Genomic DNA, 18103 nt, shown 5'->3' on the forward strand with positions numbered 1-18103 from the left:
TGGCACAGGAGAGCAGCAGACTTTACTGTCGTACTCAAAGGGGAAAATGAAACTGCAGCTTAGCGTGTCTCTCTGTCCATTTCAAAATGTAACACTTCAAGTGAAGTAACATTTGACAAAGCAACATATGTCTTAACTTAAAGTTAATTAAATGTAAATTTTAAAGAATCACATAACACCAGAAAGCCCACATCTAATAGTATTACTATCAATTTCCCGAAAGTGTTTGCCATAATTCCCGTGAATGGCAGGCTCTCACTGAGAGGAAAAAAGGCATGTGTCCATTTGAAAAGTTCTCTGGAGGAATGTGACTTTTCTTCGGTGGCCTGGACTACTGAGAGCCACTGTCAGGTCAGACGCTACAAAGCCACGAGCATTGTACGCACGCCATGTCCGCTCATTAGACACACCTCGCGTGGCCGTATAATGAACTTAAGACAATGCTAATTAATGGCAGGGAACAAAGGCTCTTCCGTTTAAAAAAGCAGGGAGCCTCTGAGCCTTTCGCTTGTATGACAATGTTTAAGCCACCCTAAGCCACAGGCGACGCAGCACTGGGGTGGGGGGGGGGGGGGGGGCAGATATGGGTGAGGTGGGGGGAGTGTGAGCCCGAGTGTGGCAGAGGCGAGCCACGGGTGGGTCATGGGGGGGCGCCGCTCGGCAGAACTGCTGATACATTCACCTGTGACAATCCTTTACTGGCCGATAAAGTAAACGAAGTCCCTCAAGGACCCGCGGCGGTGACTGCACTGCACTCCGCCACCACCCCCATACCCACCCCCACCCTCGCTGCCGCGTCCCCCTCCGCCACCCCACCACCGAGCCCTCGCCGCTCCCCAGAGATCAGGTGTCAGAGTTGTCTATCAGAGGCCTGAAAGGAGAATAGGGACGTGTTAGCGGCCGCTATTGTGCCACAGTTGTCATTGACTGATCGGGCCCATTTAGCTGGCTTTCACAGTGAATGAAGCCACCTGAATGGATGAAAGCGAGACAGCCCTCCCCGACAAAACAAGGAAGCCCCCGGAATATTCATGCGAGGATCTGCACGCCGAAGATTAATGTATTAGAAATTAAAATGGGGAGCCCGGACGTATGATCTTGCTCTAACACTTGGCCAGACCTGTGTCACCCATCGCTAGCAGCCGCGGAGTGCGACAGTGCCGCCTGGGTCTCCTGCCAAGGTGCGGCGGAATCATTAAGCGGCCCTGGCCATTGTGTGAGCGGAATAATCAAACTTCACCCTCCTATTCTCCCCCCCCCCCACACACACACACACACACACACACCTCCCCTCCATCCAGCCGAGCTGACAATGAATAATTCCGGAGCCATTTGCAATGTTAACGGCAGCTATCTGGCCCATCCAAGGCTTTATGATAAGGGCTCCAAATATGCATTTCAACAGTCGGAACAGACGCCGCCGCACCGCCGCTTCAAAGGACACCTGTCATTCATCTGAAAGACCTGTCAGTCTCTGCTCTGTACCGGTGCCAGGGAAGAAAAGGAAAAAAAGGAGCCGGAAAAAGATAATCTTCACTTTCCTTCTTTTCTTTCTTTTCCAAGCCCACCCCTCTCCCCTTCTTTTCTCTCTCCTCCTCTCTGCTCCTCTTCTTCTCTTTTCAGATTATAACAGCTACATTGGCAGTGGACTGACAAGTGATTTACACCAGAAAAAATAGACATGTTTAAAGTGAAAAAGGTTTATTCTCTTAGGCAGGCTTATTCTTTGCTGGTTTACAACTGTATCAAATATACTATCACCCAGTGCAATCGGGGCTTCATTGAATGTCATTATGCTTGATACTATGAGCACTAGACGGGCTTCTGAGCGCAAAGGTGACATTGATAATTCATATCTCCCCAAACAGTCCTGGAGAGAGGGAGCCTGGCTGCCTACTGTACGAGCACACGCTGGGTCTCTGAGATGTGCCTTACCGCAAGAACAGAAACTTCTCAAATGCCTCTTCCACTCCATGTGTCCATTTCACATGGAAAATCGGAGACAGACATTCAGTAGATAGAGGATTCACCACATACCACAGAGATGGACTGGATCCTGAGTCACTGGCAAAGTATCTTAGGTGAATTATTATTTTATCTATTTATTATTAATAGATCCACAAAGACTTGTGACAAAGGTGTTGCGAAGTACAGTCAAGATTTTTTTTCCATGACAGACTGTACCAATGGGATCAATTTCAAAAGCATTCCCTAATTTAATTTATTTATAACTGCGTTATTTTTGTGTGAATTAAGATCTGCTCAACAAGGTCATAAATTGTTATGTCGTAGACTTACAAACTATATTAACTACACAAATTAGGTTGGAAGTAATAATTTACTGCCAACCATACTATTAGGAATCAAATATATTGTCATTTTAATCATAATTTGCTTGGCACATTAAAACTGGTCCAATGTTTGCAAGTTCTTTTAGTCATTGCATCATTCCATCTAACTTGCACACAACAAAACATGTTGTTAATTAATTACTAAACAGTATATTTACAAAGTCTCTCTGCATGGCGCCCGTGGACTGAGACTTTGATAGGGTTGAGTATGCGGCCCCCATCTTCTTAAGGCAAGGCTTGCAGCTATTCAAAAGAGAAGGGGGGAGCACTGAAGTGGAACTGCCGCTCACACGTGGAGGCCACTCGGACGCTCCATGTAGGCCAGGCCCTCGTTAAGGCTGAGTAAATCTCACATGCCACCAGCTGTCCCTGGCATTTACACTCCACTGCAGCTGGCCGTGCCTGCATGGACCCCCCTCACACACACACACACACACACACAGAAAGAGAAAAAGAAAGGGCCGGGTAGTGGGCCCCGAGCCCATAGAGCCCTATGGACAATCCACTGGCCAGGCCACCCAGCACACAGACATGCATCACGTGTGGAGAGGTCTTGTGTTGCTCTGGAGAAGAACTTGAGTTACGCTAAACAAAATGGAGTAGATATGGTGTGCTGTGACAGTGCTGTGACTTTTACAGATGTATTTATAGATATACAATTTACACATACACACACACACACACACACACACACAGAACAATTGCTAGTCAATTCATACTTCATGCCTCAGAGTAGTAAGTACTTTTACTGAGGCCTACCAATTGTTCAGTGGCCACCAGCCTTACATAATCCACCTGAAGCTTGTCAAGTGTGTGTGATTAGCTTGGGCTTGGCTGTGGAGCACCGGCTGAATCACCCTCATTCAAGCAAGGAAACAACAAGGTTAAGCTCCTTCCAACAGCACAAGTCCCTCGCACAAAGAGCCGAGTGTATCGCTCGCTCACTCTCTCTCTATCAGGCCACTAACGCGTGTCGTCTCAGGACATCAAGAAAGGAAGCTAACAGCCGTGCGAGTGGGACAGAAGGAGAATGCCCCGATGTTTACCCAGCCAAAAAAAAAAGGTCCTTCATCCATGTTGTTGTTGTTGTTGTTGTGCAGCGAGAGCAATCATCTGCAGAACACCACAGTCTGTTTTTCTTCTGCTTTTCCCTGCCTTCTTTCCACCCTTTCCCCCTTTGCAGCAGACACACCAGCGCCTTGGCCATCTCTCACTCTCTCCCTCTCATTCCCTCACTCACTCTCTCACTCTCTCTCTCTCTCTCTCTCTCTCTCTCTCTCTCTCTCTCTCTCTCTCGCTGTCTTCAGCCCGGCGAATATTTTCCACAACATCTCCCTCCACCGCTCGCCGTGCTCAACAATATTGTCATTGTGGCGCGGGAGGACACGCTGCTCAAGCTGTGAGTCAGTCCGCGAATGTTGACTTTCATTTCAGACTCCAGTAGGCCGGCATAATCACAGATAGCGAGCTGTGACTCACGTCCCCCCGCTGCCTGTGTATGGCAGGCTCTTAGAGATGTCACTGTCTCTGGAAAAAGCTCTCCTCTGGACTCTGACATAACTTTGTTGCCGCTGGTCGCTGGTGTAAAAGTCACTCCGAGCTTTCATTCCAGCGCGGCTTGGGAAACAAATGCATTTGTGATGGTGGTTTGGTGGTGAACTTTTGCAAGTCCACATTTGACAGCTGCATGAGTCATCACCAGACAACAGTGCTACTGTCCAATGAAATGTGTTATTGTAGTTTTTGAAGCCTCTCACTTAAAATGTAGTCTTTGATTGTTTTTGACAGTTTGATTGCTGCTGATTACTATAAACTGCACACACAAAAATAAATCAATATTTCCACTAAGAACCCTCTGGGTAAAATGATACTCTCGGTAAGACACTGAATCCTACATCCTACATTTCCACATTTAATACCAGTTATCTAATTACCAATGGTGACTCAAGACAAAAATCTCAATTATGAATCTGCATCTGAGGTACGCAGGTCCAACGCAGATCCAACGCAGGCTTGTGTATTCATTAAAAATTAGCATATGGACCTGTCAACACTTCTAAGAGGCGCGCTGTAACAATGCCATTTAGCCTGGCATCATGGCATGCCACTGGAGTGAACGGCCACGGCGGGTAAATGCCTCCTGACCCCCTGTGACAGGGCGAGGCGGGAGGAGCGGCGGGCACAGCTGTGACGCACACCAGAGCCAGCCTTTTTACAGCCAGGGCCTGGCTCCTGACCAGGGGCCATCCACTTCAACAGTGCTTACACTCCACCATAGCTCTGAGCTACTGTCTCTGTCTCTCAGAGAGAGGGGGGGTGGAAAGGGGGAAGGAAGGAGGGGTGGGAGAGTGAGGGGAGAGAGAGAAAAAGAGAAAAGGAAAGAGGGAGAAAAGAAGAGGTGAAGGGGCTGGAGGAGTCAAGGTTGGGTGAAGGAGATGGTCCTACTGTTTTCTACTTCTCCGACTACATTTTATGACTGACATTAGTAAAATAAAACATTATGTTATGTCTGAGACAGAAACACATAGACAAAGACATGTTCAAAAAGTCACTACTGCTGCTGCTAGCTAAAACATTTCTACAACTTTCTGCATCCGATTTTACTCAATCGTTTGCTTATTCAGAACGAATATTCACGAATAAACACTGAATAAGTTTTGCAAATTGTTCTCCTTCAAAGACGACTGCCAAAACCAGCCTGATAAGAGGCCCTTTGTTGTCGTTGTTGTTTGTCATCTGTGCGTTTAACCCTCCGGTGAGAGCAGGCATTGTTGTGCGCTGAAGCAGACCAGGCCATGGATCCATTGTTGCTGGCAGCGTTTTAAAACAGGCACCTGGTTATCAATAGCACACAGGCCCAGGCCACATAGTGTACTGTGCCTCTCTCGATACACTTCACAGACCCCCAGCACACACTCAGCCTTCCTGCCTGTCTGCCTGCCATGATCACACACACATTTTGGCCTCTCCTCTCTTTCATCCCTCACACTGACATGGTTTTCATGCGTTGTTTTTTTCAGAACTGAGACACACACACCCTTTCCCTTCACTCAGAGACACACACACACACACACACACACACACACACACACACACACACACAGAAACACACACACACACACACACACACACACACACTTCACACACAAGCCAAGGCTCTTCGCTTGTCTCAGCTCATATATTACGTGGCGGTGCTATATTTTAATTCATTACATGCTATTAGAAGCTGTGCTGTTTAATATATTGGGAGCTCCCCTGGATTAAGACATAATTAACCCCACACGATCTGCTGGTGACAGCAGAAATTGAACCAGTGTGTCCTGCCCAGAGATGGGGCCATGGAAAAGAAACAGTGGCTGCCTGCCTGCCTGCCTTCTTCTCCTCCTGCACGCGGTGCCGACTACCTGGAGCATAAAAGGAAATGTAAAAGCCTAGGGCGGGCTTTGATATTTCAGCCATCCCCACACCATGACCTGGACTGGATCTAACTGAGCCTGACTGGAGGTCAATGAGAATCAAGAAGGGGGAGGAGAAGGAGAGGGGGAATAAAGAGGAGGGGAAAGGAAAGAGAAAGTAAAGAGGACACAAAGAAAGAAAGAAAGAAAGAAAGAAAGAAAGAAAGAAAGACAGAAAGAAAGAAGAGGTAAACATAAAGACAGATACAGAAGAAAAAAGTGAAAATGAAAGAAAGAATGTGAAAGACAAAAACAGACGAAATAAAGAAAGAATGAAAAAAAAGAATAAAAAGAAAGAAAGAAAGAAAGAAAGAAAGAAAGAGAGCTCAAATGAAGCCATCCTCCAGTGAAGGACAGAGCATAAGGGTAGGGATGCTGAATGAGTGTGGAGCCACACAGTGCCTCCTGTTCCCCATAATGAGCCCCTCTGTCCAGTGCTGTGCTAGATTACCTCTGCCTTCCCAGCATTAAAACCAATTACAAGTGCCTTCATTCTGTCACACTCCTTATTATAACATTACATTTTCGCAGCTCTGTAGCACAGGCCTCTAATGAGCACGAGGAGAGACTAATGGAGATTTTTTTCTGCCCATTTCCATGACATAAACTAGCAGCAATAATGAGTTGGAGGACTGGGGGACAAGGAAACAGTTCCCTCACGGCACAGGTCAATACGATAGGGCCACAGCATGGTCACCGTGGCCAGAAGAGCCCTGTTTTAGCCATTGATTGGATTGATAGACTGAGGCACACACTGTGGCTTGTAGTATTAAATCTAATGGGACCGGCTGGGTAAAGATCCATAAGGAGTTGCACCAAGAGTCCAGTTTTATTCTGAGTGGCCCTATTGAATTACGGAGATTTTTTTTTATGTTTCTATATTTTTCATGTTTTCCTGATAATGTTATGTTGGGCAAAACAGATCAATAGATCTTTCAGCATGTACCAAGGAGTGATACATTTTTTGCAGATAAGAGTAAATAGCTTTGAAATATGAAATATGACAACTCTGTCAGACTTGACATTTATTCAGATCCAACAGCTCCCTCTACAGTTTCCAGTCACGCATCATTAACACTCGATTTTTCCAATATCAAATAATTATTTATATATAATGACACATAGCAACATATCTCTATATGCCACGTTAAACCAACTACACAGTACCCTAAGACTTTAGAAAGATTCTCAAAAATAAATCTGTATTCATTCAGTTACGTTCAAACAACACCTACTCAAACATTATGTTAAGGGGCTCGACTGAATGAAATACTGAAAAAGTTGCACTATCCCAGACAGTACAGACTGACAACATCTACACACACAACACGACTAAGAGATCAAAAAACCCTCTGGAGTGCGAGCTTTCAGGTCCCTGTAACACAAACAGGAAAATGAATGGTAATGGTTCCCACCCAGGCAGAAGAAGCACATTTTAACTCCTCCGCTCCTGGTGACAGCTTACAATGTCTCTCAGAAAAAGAAAAAAAAAACATATCCCTCCCGTGTGAAGTTGCAGGGTTGAGCTCAAATTTCTTTTATCCCTTCAAGCGCAAAACACCAAATGCCTCAGCTGCTGGTACCTGATTCAATCAAGTGTGCTACACTGTATACCCATGGGCTACAAGCAGGGCAGGGGGAGAAGGCGACTTGTATTTTAATTAATAATGGAACACCCTGCTCTCAACAGCTAGGCCTTTGGCATTCTGAGATGCATTTACTTATGTCTTGTAAACACTTTCAAGACACCAGCTGAGAAGCTGGAAGCATTATTTTTCCTTTTACCTAGAGTACGCTTGGTCTTGGGAAAATTACGGATTTGAATTACTTCTTTTAATTTGGCCCTGGCTTTTGTATACCCCTCAGATGCAAGCTTTTGATCAAAAACACCAAAGGAGGGGCAAAGTATTTGACAAATGAAAGGATATGACAAAAACTGTGCTAGGAGTAAAGCAACACTCATCTTTTACTAACCTCTCGAATTTAGTCAGCAGTTGCTGATGTAGCATTTCCTCAAAGTTAAGCTTTGCCTGGGCTGCAGTCTACATTAATAGCCCAGGAGTCCATGTTGACATTCTCCATGCATGTGCATGTATAGATCAGTGCATTGCTGCCTTATTTATGGTTAGGCAACAACACTGCCTCACATTCAGAACATAAGCATAGGACTCCCTACAGCCTGTGCTGTGATTCTAAAGAGATTACATAAAATCAAATGCTTCACTACTCACAATTATGCATGCCATTGCTAGACATTAAGCTACGGTAACAAATTAATTAAATATACTGACTAACATTAAGCATTAGTCATCAGCATTTTGTTAATGCAGCGGTTAATAGTTTGTCTATAAAATCTGACTTGATTGGGATATTTGAGGGAGCCTTGGCATCAAGCACAATGCAATACTAAACACAAGCAGCACTGACTAAGTACCAGCTTTTTCTGTTATGGGTATGCTGGGAGAGTAGACTAATTTAAAATTCATCAGGGAACCTAAATGACAATACTTCAATCTGATTAGTCAACTTGCAGTTATAGCTTTTTGGATTATTGCATTTAGATCAAGGGCGTAGGTTCGGTCTCAGCTTTGGTGGGGACACATCCCCAACTCCTGTTGTCACGATATCAACATTATTGTTTCAATACCAATAGCAAGTGAAAAATCTCGATTTCGATACTTTTGGCCGTCTTTTCGATACTTTTGTCGTCCTTTTGCGATTTTTAAAAAAATATATTTGGTTTGGGGGTCCCCACCACCTTGACGCCATCAGTAATATTGAATATTATGTGATCATTTACATTAGTGGCAATCATAGAATTTGACTGACCCTCCACAAACACACAGAAAGTGACGGTTGTCATAGGTTTTCATATTTTGGAATTCATATGAACTTTTTATTGTTATTACTAATAGCTAAACATATTTAGCAATTTGAATACATCATATTGATATTTATTGATATTCACATTTGTGGTCTGTAAGTCTAATTGAGTGCCTGTCACTTTAAGAGGAACGTAACGCAATTCAGTCTCATGGTTTTAGGCTAGTGGAAAATAGTTTCGCATAGTGCAAGGATATGTAGATTCAATTCATCATGTTTACTATGTCATTAGATAAAAAATGAATGCTCAAATAAACAAGTCAAAGTCAAAGAAAATCTTTCTGGAATGAGATCATAGATGAGATAAGTGTCTCGCGATGTTCATTTCTATGAGTATGGAAATGTACCATAGTTTATGTTTTATTTCTTTGCATTGTGCAGGCTACATTCACAAATACATCAGCCTACATAAACAGAATACAGGAACAGGAAAATGTCTGGGATCCATTGTTTATTGCGACTGCAAGATTGGTAGCCTAATTAACAGTCAATGATGGTGACTTCTATTCTGTGCTATATGCCACTGTCTGTGCGGCACACCCCTATTCAACATGACTCCTAACCTTGGCTGAAAGATTACAGAAGCTAGGTTTAGCTGTGACAATATCCTAGGTAATATCCTAACAGTTAATGCTATTTTCCACAGTAAAATCCGCATTTGAAAGCTTGGTCACCAGTTGCCAGTTTGTATGGCTAGTTACTTTGCCTATTAGACTCTGCATAATGAAAAAGCTTTGAATGTTCCTTTTCTTCTTTGGTGGCATAGCTGATCTACAAAGCACCAAAAGGGGCAAAATGTGCATGCTGAAGGGCAAAGGGAATATTACAAATCTTTCACACTGGCCTTTTAGGGTTATGTATTGGTAGACATCCCTGATAACTTATACCGACACACTCGCTCACTTTTCTGCCAGTGTCACCACAAAGTGAAGTAGGCCTATGCTATGCTTTGACGCTGTTGTGCGTGTCAGATAACGCCCCTTCGGTTTCAGCCAATCAAATGACAGTGTTTCTTTTACTGTCGGCCGTCGGAATCATAGACTGTATATATAGAACTATATGTACAGTCTATGGTCGGAATAGCACAAAGGAGTTCGCTAAAATATTGGTGGGGACATTTTTGTCATCTCAAAATATTGATTAGGACTAGTCCCTAGCGTCCCACCCTAAACCTACGCCCATGATTTAGATTTTATTTCAAAGAAACATTTTATTGAAAAGATCTAAGAATCCAAGAAAACATGCAAACAAAAAGTAGCACCAATGTGTTTACTGCAATGGAAACATGAATCACCTATGTCAACAAAACAGAACTGCCAAGTAGGACAAAAGGTGGACACACCATTAACCTTCAGTGAAGCTCAAAGCCACAAGATGCTTACAAGCTAATGCTAGCCCACAGAGAGCTGCCATGCATGGTAATGGCATTAACATTCCAGCCTGCACCCCTTCACTGAGGAGAACTTTCACTTCATGATGTAGAGTTGAAACAATTTATATCTCCTCAGCAGGAGTTATATCATTCTAAAATGTTTTTATCAAATAAGACATCATCTGATGCTGTCAGCACCCACAAAGGATGCGTTTCTAATTTGTTCTCAATCCATTTGATCTGTGGAAGATCAGGGCCATCAGAAAAACCAGGACTATCTAGGTAATAATATTGTCTTAATGATATCCTCGCATCACATTTTACCATAGACATGCATCCTATCTATACTGTACACTACTATAATTATTTAATTGCAGCAGTGAGTTACTCATTTTTAGAATCTGATTACATAATGACCTGTCCCTTTAGTCCCAGGACTCCAATCTATGCTTATGCCACAAATCATGATCCACTGTCAGTTCTACTAAATACACATAAAATCATATTAAATACATATTTAATAACATTAATTAGTAACCATTCAAAATAGTTAGATACGCTTAGAAATATTTTACAAATAGATGACTTAAAGTAAAATTCATGCATCTGTTGAAAAATCAGATCTGATGAAATATTAACTTGATTAGTGTTGTTAAAACACTTCTGTTCGCATTCATTCCTTTTGAAACCACAATGGATAACATTAGCAAGCAAGGCACCAAGATGCCATCATTTCTGTCCGCTGTACATTGTATTGGCAATATGGTCACTTGAGACTGAATGAACTCAGTTAAGATAACCTAAATTATTTCCTTTCTCTTCAAACTCCTTTTTCTCACATCCCTGGCCAATGAAAATCAATGTTTTTTCTGATTAGTAATTTACTCTCAAAGCTTCAAAATATATCTTCAGATATATAACTTTAACACCAAGGCAACTTCTAAAATCTAACCCTATAATATCTCTTCTTTTCTTATGTAACATAAAATATCTGCTGTTTGATAGCAGAATAGTTGTTCTACTTGAACTCTATCTGGTGCAAATTCACTTTATTGTCTACTGTATGTCACATCTTGGGTGCTTGGTTATATTTCAAAAGAGTACATTCAAATTTAAATCTAAATATTTTTACACAATAATTAAATCGCTGCCCGTCTTCTCAACTCACCGTATGGTCTAACTGACATTGCACAACAACACATAGTGGTTGTACAAGTGGCACTCTTAGTCCACCTCAGTCAAAGATCCATGATTACTCCGCTTGAACCCTCTCTGCCTCAGTCTTAGTTATCCAAACAGTTCACAACATTCTTCTCATTTCTGATTTAAATCATTTTTTTATAAAAAAAAATTCATAAAAAAAGCAAAACATAAAGGCAAACAGAACTTAGAAAATGTATAATTTCCAAATGCTTTTTTTTGGACCCATTTTGCGTGCGGAAACATTTTAATTAGTGGAGGTGGGCATGGCTGGAAGGAGAACGTGAAGTGATTATTCCTGCCCGGAGAGCAGGCATGTCTCCTCGCACTCTGTCAAAAGGTCAACGATGGCCCCAAACCGCCGTACGCTGACACTGACCTGGAAGCACCAGCACTGACCCCACATCCAGAGGCCCCAAAGAGTTGATCATCTAACATGCAAGCAGCCTGCAGCCATGGAAATCTGACATTTGTCCTTATTCAAATGAACACAAACAATATGCATCTCAGCCCTTTTCCCCAACCTGTGCCAAACACAAATACGAGAGGGCCACGCGCGTCAGCGTCAGCGTCAGCGTCCACCCCGTCCACCCCGTCCCCCCTCATGGGCAGCTCGCTCCCTCTGAGTCCAGGCAGCCAGCCGGCGCTTTGGCAGACCAGAGGCTGTGGGTGTTGGAGCTTCTGCCCAACTGTGATGCCATCTCATCATATATCACATTTATGTTGTATTTATGCAAAATGAACCGCATGAACCATTTTAATGATATGCAGATTTATATACGGTGTATAGGAGTTTGATTAAAATAGAAGGTTGTGGGTTTTTTTTACAAACATATCAGTGTACTAAATACATCTAATCCAAACAGCTAAATATTGATTGTGTTAAAACTAAACTGTTTGTTATCTGATAATAAACAAAGGAAGAAATTCAAATGTACTGATAATTTTGCTGAGTCAATGTTAAGTATTACTTTGAAAACCTTAAACCTTGTGTGAAGCGGCATGGACATGGACATGGTCTGGGTAACTGAATATCATTTAGTTTCAGTATATTTCTCTGGCTTAAAATTAAATTTCTTTAGAGAGACCTGTGACCCCTATATGCTGAGAAAAGGAGCCTAGTTTAGAAAATGTAATCAGTTACATAAACCAATAATCATCTTTATATTAACCAAGCCTCAAAAGCAAAATCAATTCTATTAGCAGGTCTTAATAGACTCAGATACTGTGTGCACTGTGAACTTGATCTCTCTCTCTCTCTCTCTCTCTCTCTCTCTCTCTCTCTCTCTCTCTCTCTCTCTCAGAGCAATAGTCAAACCAACACTGAAGGTTACTCTGCAACGGGCCTGGGCAAAACCCCACTCTTGCCTGCAGCATTACCTTGCCTGGTAAATGTTTATCCAAGTGGACTTGCCATCCGTTGTTGTTTAGTGGCCTCGCTGAAGGTACGGGGTTGGCTGATAAGCGTATGTCACAGAGCAAGGACTCCTATGACTGCAGGGCTTTTCAGGATTGGGGGGGGGGGGGGGCTGAAAACCAGGAACACATACGTCCCCCCCTCCACCCCCCCCCCAGCCCCTCACCACCCTCATCTCAAAGGTTATGCAGGGTAGAATGCATTGCCTTCTGTGCTCTCACATGCCACTCTACGGTCGCCATACCCCCGCATCAGTCTCTGTAATATGCTCCAGCCATATAAAAAAACTAATACAACCCATTCTTCACATACAAAACACAAAATCCAATCATTCTACCCACGGCCAAACTCCACAAGAGGAGGGGAAAAAATACACACTATCCGGAGAAGTACAGGAATTGCTATTTCTCACATTCTAATTCAGCAAGAGCACAAAAAAAAAACCCCACATATGTACCAGATTGGCTGGCTGTATTTAGCCCCCAGCCACTCGGGCCACTGATATTAGTTTTAAATACAGATTGCTGGCAATAACACCACAGAAGGGGTCTCCTGCTCGCTCAAACAGACACGGTCTGTACCGCCGCCGCAGATCCTTGGCTCTACGCGAGGAACCTTCAATCACACGGAGGAAATAAATGTAGTTATTTGGCTCTGTCAACTGTAAACTGTTATTGATCCCGCAAATGAAATTTGTTCATGCTGATCGATCAAACGCATTATCCTTTTCTTTTCCGTGGCCCCCAACCCCCCTTATAGTCTATTACTGGCAAGAGGAAACTCAAAAGGCATCAATAAATACAAGCAAGTCACCCGGAGTGGATTCCCTCCCTGCAGCTGGAGGGGCAGTAAAAGCAGACGGGCAAAACATAAGCACTTGTACTTAAAGGTAATGGAGCCGGGCCATGGCTAAACGTTAACTGCCCCAGGTGCACAATACAACTCTGTGGCACCTAGAAACTCCTCAGACCTGTCTTCCCTGGATGTGTATGTTTGTGTGCGCCTCCTCTGTGTGTTTTGGTGTATGTGTGTGTGTGTGTGTGTGTGTGTTTCGGTGTGTGTGTGTGTGTGTGTGTGTGTTTCGGTGTGTGTGTGTGTGTGTGTGTGTGTGTGTGTGTGTGTGTGTGTTTCAGTGTGTGTGTGTTTCGGTGTGTGTGTGTGTGTGTGTGTGTTTCGGTGTGTGTGTGTGTGTGTGTGTGTGTGTGTGTGTGTGTGTGTGTGTGTTTCGGTGTGTGTGTGTGTGTGTGTGTGTGTGTGTGTGTGTGTGTGTGTGTGTCTGCACGCACTGTGTGCACCACTCTGTGTGCCTGTTCATTTTCACCACCCCTCCTTTTTTGGTATAAGCCTTCCAGCTGGCATGCAGTGGTGCTTGGCAGGTTGCGGGAACAGGAGAATTAAACCTATATCAGCTCCCCTTTTACCCATCCCATCCCCAAGTATCAGCAGTGGCCAGCACTGCACTGGGGACCATGGGGAGGAGAGCATGTCAATGGCACCCATAGACCTTCCTGGCATCATCCCACTGGCACCGAATTTGGAAGCCAAAAAAAAAAAAAAATAAAGTTTCCACTATTACACAAGCCCTACTGTACACCACTTTATTATCCACAGAAAACAGAGAGAGAGAGAGAGAGAGAGAGAAAGAAAGGCAAAGAAAATGAAGCACTGTGTCAAAAGTCACTCCAGCATACTTTAAAATGTACTGTATATTTAATCCTGTCACACTTCTCTGGCTTGGTACTACATTGCACTGGCTACAATAGGCAGAGGACTGTCAGGTGGAAGTGAGCACCAGTAGCGGCAGTCGGCATAGCGGGGCTGGAGGGGGGAGTCTCCAGGGAGCCGAGTGGATAATCCTTTACAAAAATTGGCTTAAACGACAAGCAAGTCTGCTGACTGTAGCACAGCTTAACACTAACAGCGTTTTCACTTCCTTTTCAAATAATATCAAAAGGTAGTGTCTCATTCAGCAAAAGGGCATATCTAACAAGCAGACCCTGGTGTATGGGACAGTGTGAATGATGAACCAATGTTATGCCATGAAAATACAGCGCACTGGAGATCCACTGTGTGCAGAGGGCCTCATATTGGACAGCGTTATCATCCAATATCACATCGGGAGCCGGAATCTCGCTCGGAAATAACACAGGCACTGCTGAGCCAACAGAACTGATGGCTGTCTCCTAGTCGTTCCAAAGATTGCAAAAAAAGGTGCTTTATGCGGAAGGTGGCATGACACTCCCAACACTCAATTCCCTCTCACTCAATATTTGTGCTGTGACACAGATGGACACTTTTTAAACTCCCCAAAACACTGTACTAGTAGAAATGCCGTTAGCAAGTATCCCTGTATCGATCCACATTCTTATTCTATTTTCACACATTCATTTTTTCCCAACAGACTGGCTTTTGGATACATGTATGAATAAATTAGATATATATATAAAAAAAACATACCTTTGAATTCTATGATGACAAAAAAGATCATTCTTGTTTTTTTGGTACAAATGTCATAAAGAACATAATTATCATTGCCCAGTTTTTTTGCTGTTTTGTCTCATTTTATAGTAACGTAACTATGCACAATTCACCAGGAAGAACTAACAACAAGCCCTCATTAAAATGATCAGGCAAGCAGGCTGATATAAATCTGTGGGAGGCTCAGTGATGTAGTGAGGACAAGCATATGGCACAAAACGACCCTCTCATCTCCTCGGAAACAGTTCAAACCGGCATGTTTAGTGCAACTTAATGTACCTCTGACAAGTGCTTAAGAGCACCGAGATGGAATGCCTTGGTCTCGGTCCAAATGACTGTCTCGTGTTTATGAGTCTCCGATGAGGCAGGTTCCAGAACTCTCCCTCCCGTCTCCTGACAAGTCTAGTGAAAACCAGGAAGAGAGTGACAAGCTGTCAACAGACCAGAAGAAGACTTACAAGAAACAAGACCAGCCAGCCCTTCACTGTGATAGACTGAGTCTGATAAGTCCTTTATTATGGAAAAGTATTTTAAATAGCCTAAAATGTTGGAGGTTCATTTTTTCCCCCTTTTTTCTTTTTTCCCCTCTCTCTCTCTCCGCTCTATGTTCCTGCCACTATCACTCTGGCTATTGATAAGATGGCTAAATTTATTGCAGAATAATTCGGAGGGAAAAGAGATAAAAGGTTGCTGAATAAAATATGAGCCGAAGGCTGTAAATTGTAGCAATGCATATCATTTCATTCAAATGTAGGACGCAATTACCATCTGCTCCACTCATCAGTTCCCTCCTTTATGACTTAATTATATGTTTAATGCTATCAGATCAAGGAAAGGGCAACACAGATGAATGGAGGAGAAAGAGAAAAGATTCCGCAACAAGACAAAAGCCATATGAAAAGTAACATAAAGGCTGGAATTGATTTCATTTACGGGGGGGAACAGAGAAAGTTAATTTAGATACAATGTGCGCTCATCGCCATTGTGCTGTTGAGATAATAAAAAAGGCGTGTTTGCCAATAGGCCTCATACAATTTTAACAAAAGAAGTCAAGTTCCTGAAAACTGGGTGTCTTCCTGCATTCATTTGAAAAGATCCAGGGCTCTCTCTCTCTCTGATGCACACATAAACACCTCTCTCTCTCCCACCCTCTATACCTTTCTCTTTTTTCATGCTGGTGGTTAATGATCTTTGCACATAACTTTCTCACAGAGAAGAATGACTAAGGCAACAGGAGTGAAATGCAGATAGAATTTGATAAATGCTGACTTAAACACATACAGTTCTAGAATATTCCACACACCAGTGCATTTTTCTCCTATTTAATTAAAAATCACCAATACATGTATCTGTGAATAATAATAAGACATTGCAATGAACCAGCAACTTACTCACAGCAACCCACGAGGCACAGCTACAGTGACTTATTGACAGTGTGAGTTGGTGAAACTTTTCACTTGAGAGCATGTGGGCCCATAGCTGCCTGAGGGCCAGAGACTAGCTGCAGGGCACTGGGGTTGCCAGCAGGCTCCATGTCCACTCTGTGCGACCACATCCAGAGAGCCATTACATCCTGACATTTAATCCTGGTGCCACGCCAGGCGACCACTGGTTTCAAACCGATAGTGATTTTTTTTTTTACAGAGCAGTGGCTTAAGAGCAGCCACATATCTACAACTTACCACTAACTGTGTCACCATATATGAGCTGTGTGCTATACTCTTCACTCTGTCTCTCGTTTTTCCCCTTACATATAAACAACGGAAGCAATTAGATGACTCACAATTATCATTTTCATTATGAATTTAGTCCAGTTTGGTATATATCTGTTTACCTTAATTACATTAATATGAAACTGCAACATTACACACATTTCAAATATTACAACTTGTACAAATTATGTCGGTATCAGTTGACGTTTTGCAGATACTGCACTTAACATGTCTTTCAAATATGATGTTTTCCTGGTGTTAAAGCAGCTGTTTCAGGATGATATAACTTTTGTAAATGTCATTTTTTGTTTTAATTCTGTAAAATCCGAATCAAATATGGATGGTCCAAGCATGACTTTGACCTTCACATCAAAGGACTTACTAGCAAGATAAAAAGAACAAAGGCTCCATCTTGTGGCTTCAAAGCAGTACTGAACTGTTGAAAAACAATATCAATTTCTTTCATCAGAGCCCTATCTACTGACTCTGACTACTGAGAAATATTGCACAAATAATTCACTGACATTCTGATTGATCAAATTGCAGCTAGATAACACTGGAAACACTAAGCATCTTGTGTTAAACTTAATGAATGTGGGGCTGTTTGTCTGAAAATAGATATTCAAACATCTACTTTTCCTCTTTCCTCCTTCTTTCAATGGAGCTGTTGTTATTGACTATTGACAGATTCTACCCAAAGCTGTTTCATTGAGCAATAATGTGGACATCTATCGACTATAAACAAGTTTCAAATCCTCTAACAACGTAGCTGAATTCACAACTTCATTGAAATGCATGATAATGCTTCCTCATACCTGGGCTTCTTTGGTGTGAGTGATCCTTGCAAATTAGCAGGTGAGTGACTAAAAAGCCAACTGCATTCAGTGTCACTGTTAAAACATGCAAAAGGCATACATTTGATTTGTCTCACTGTAACCATTCTGGGATGGAAAAATTAGCCAGTTAGTCCCTGGAGCTTACCAACAGATATTAAAATGTCAGATTCATTCAGTGCACTTTCATATGTAGAAGAAGAATGGCAGATCATTGGCCATAATGTGAATTTGCTGCAAGTTTCATGCACACTTTCCTCACACGGCTGAGATATGCTACAAAGAGCAAAAAAGGGAAGTAATTGATTTCAAACTAATTGTCCAAAGGTCTCCCTGATGGGAACCATCTGTCCACACAAGCAGTACATTCAGTAAAATTGTATCATAATTAATTAAAGTGTT

Source organism: Alosa sapidissima, chromosome 2 (genome assembly GCF_018492685.1).
Source record: "Alosa sapidissima isolate fAloSap1 chromosome 2, fAloSap1.pri, whole genome shotgun sequence".
In the NCBI taxonomy this organism is placed as follows: Eukaryota; Metazoa; Chordata; class Actinopteri; order Clupeiformes; family Clupeidae; genus Alosa; species Alosa sapidissima.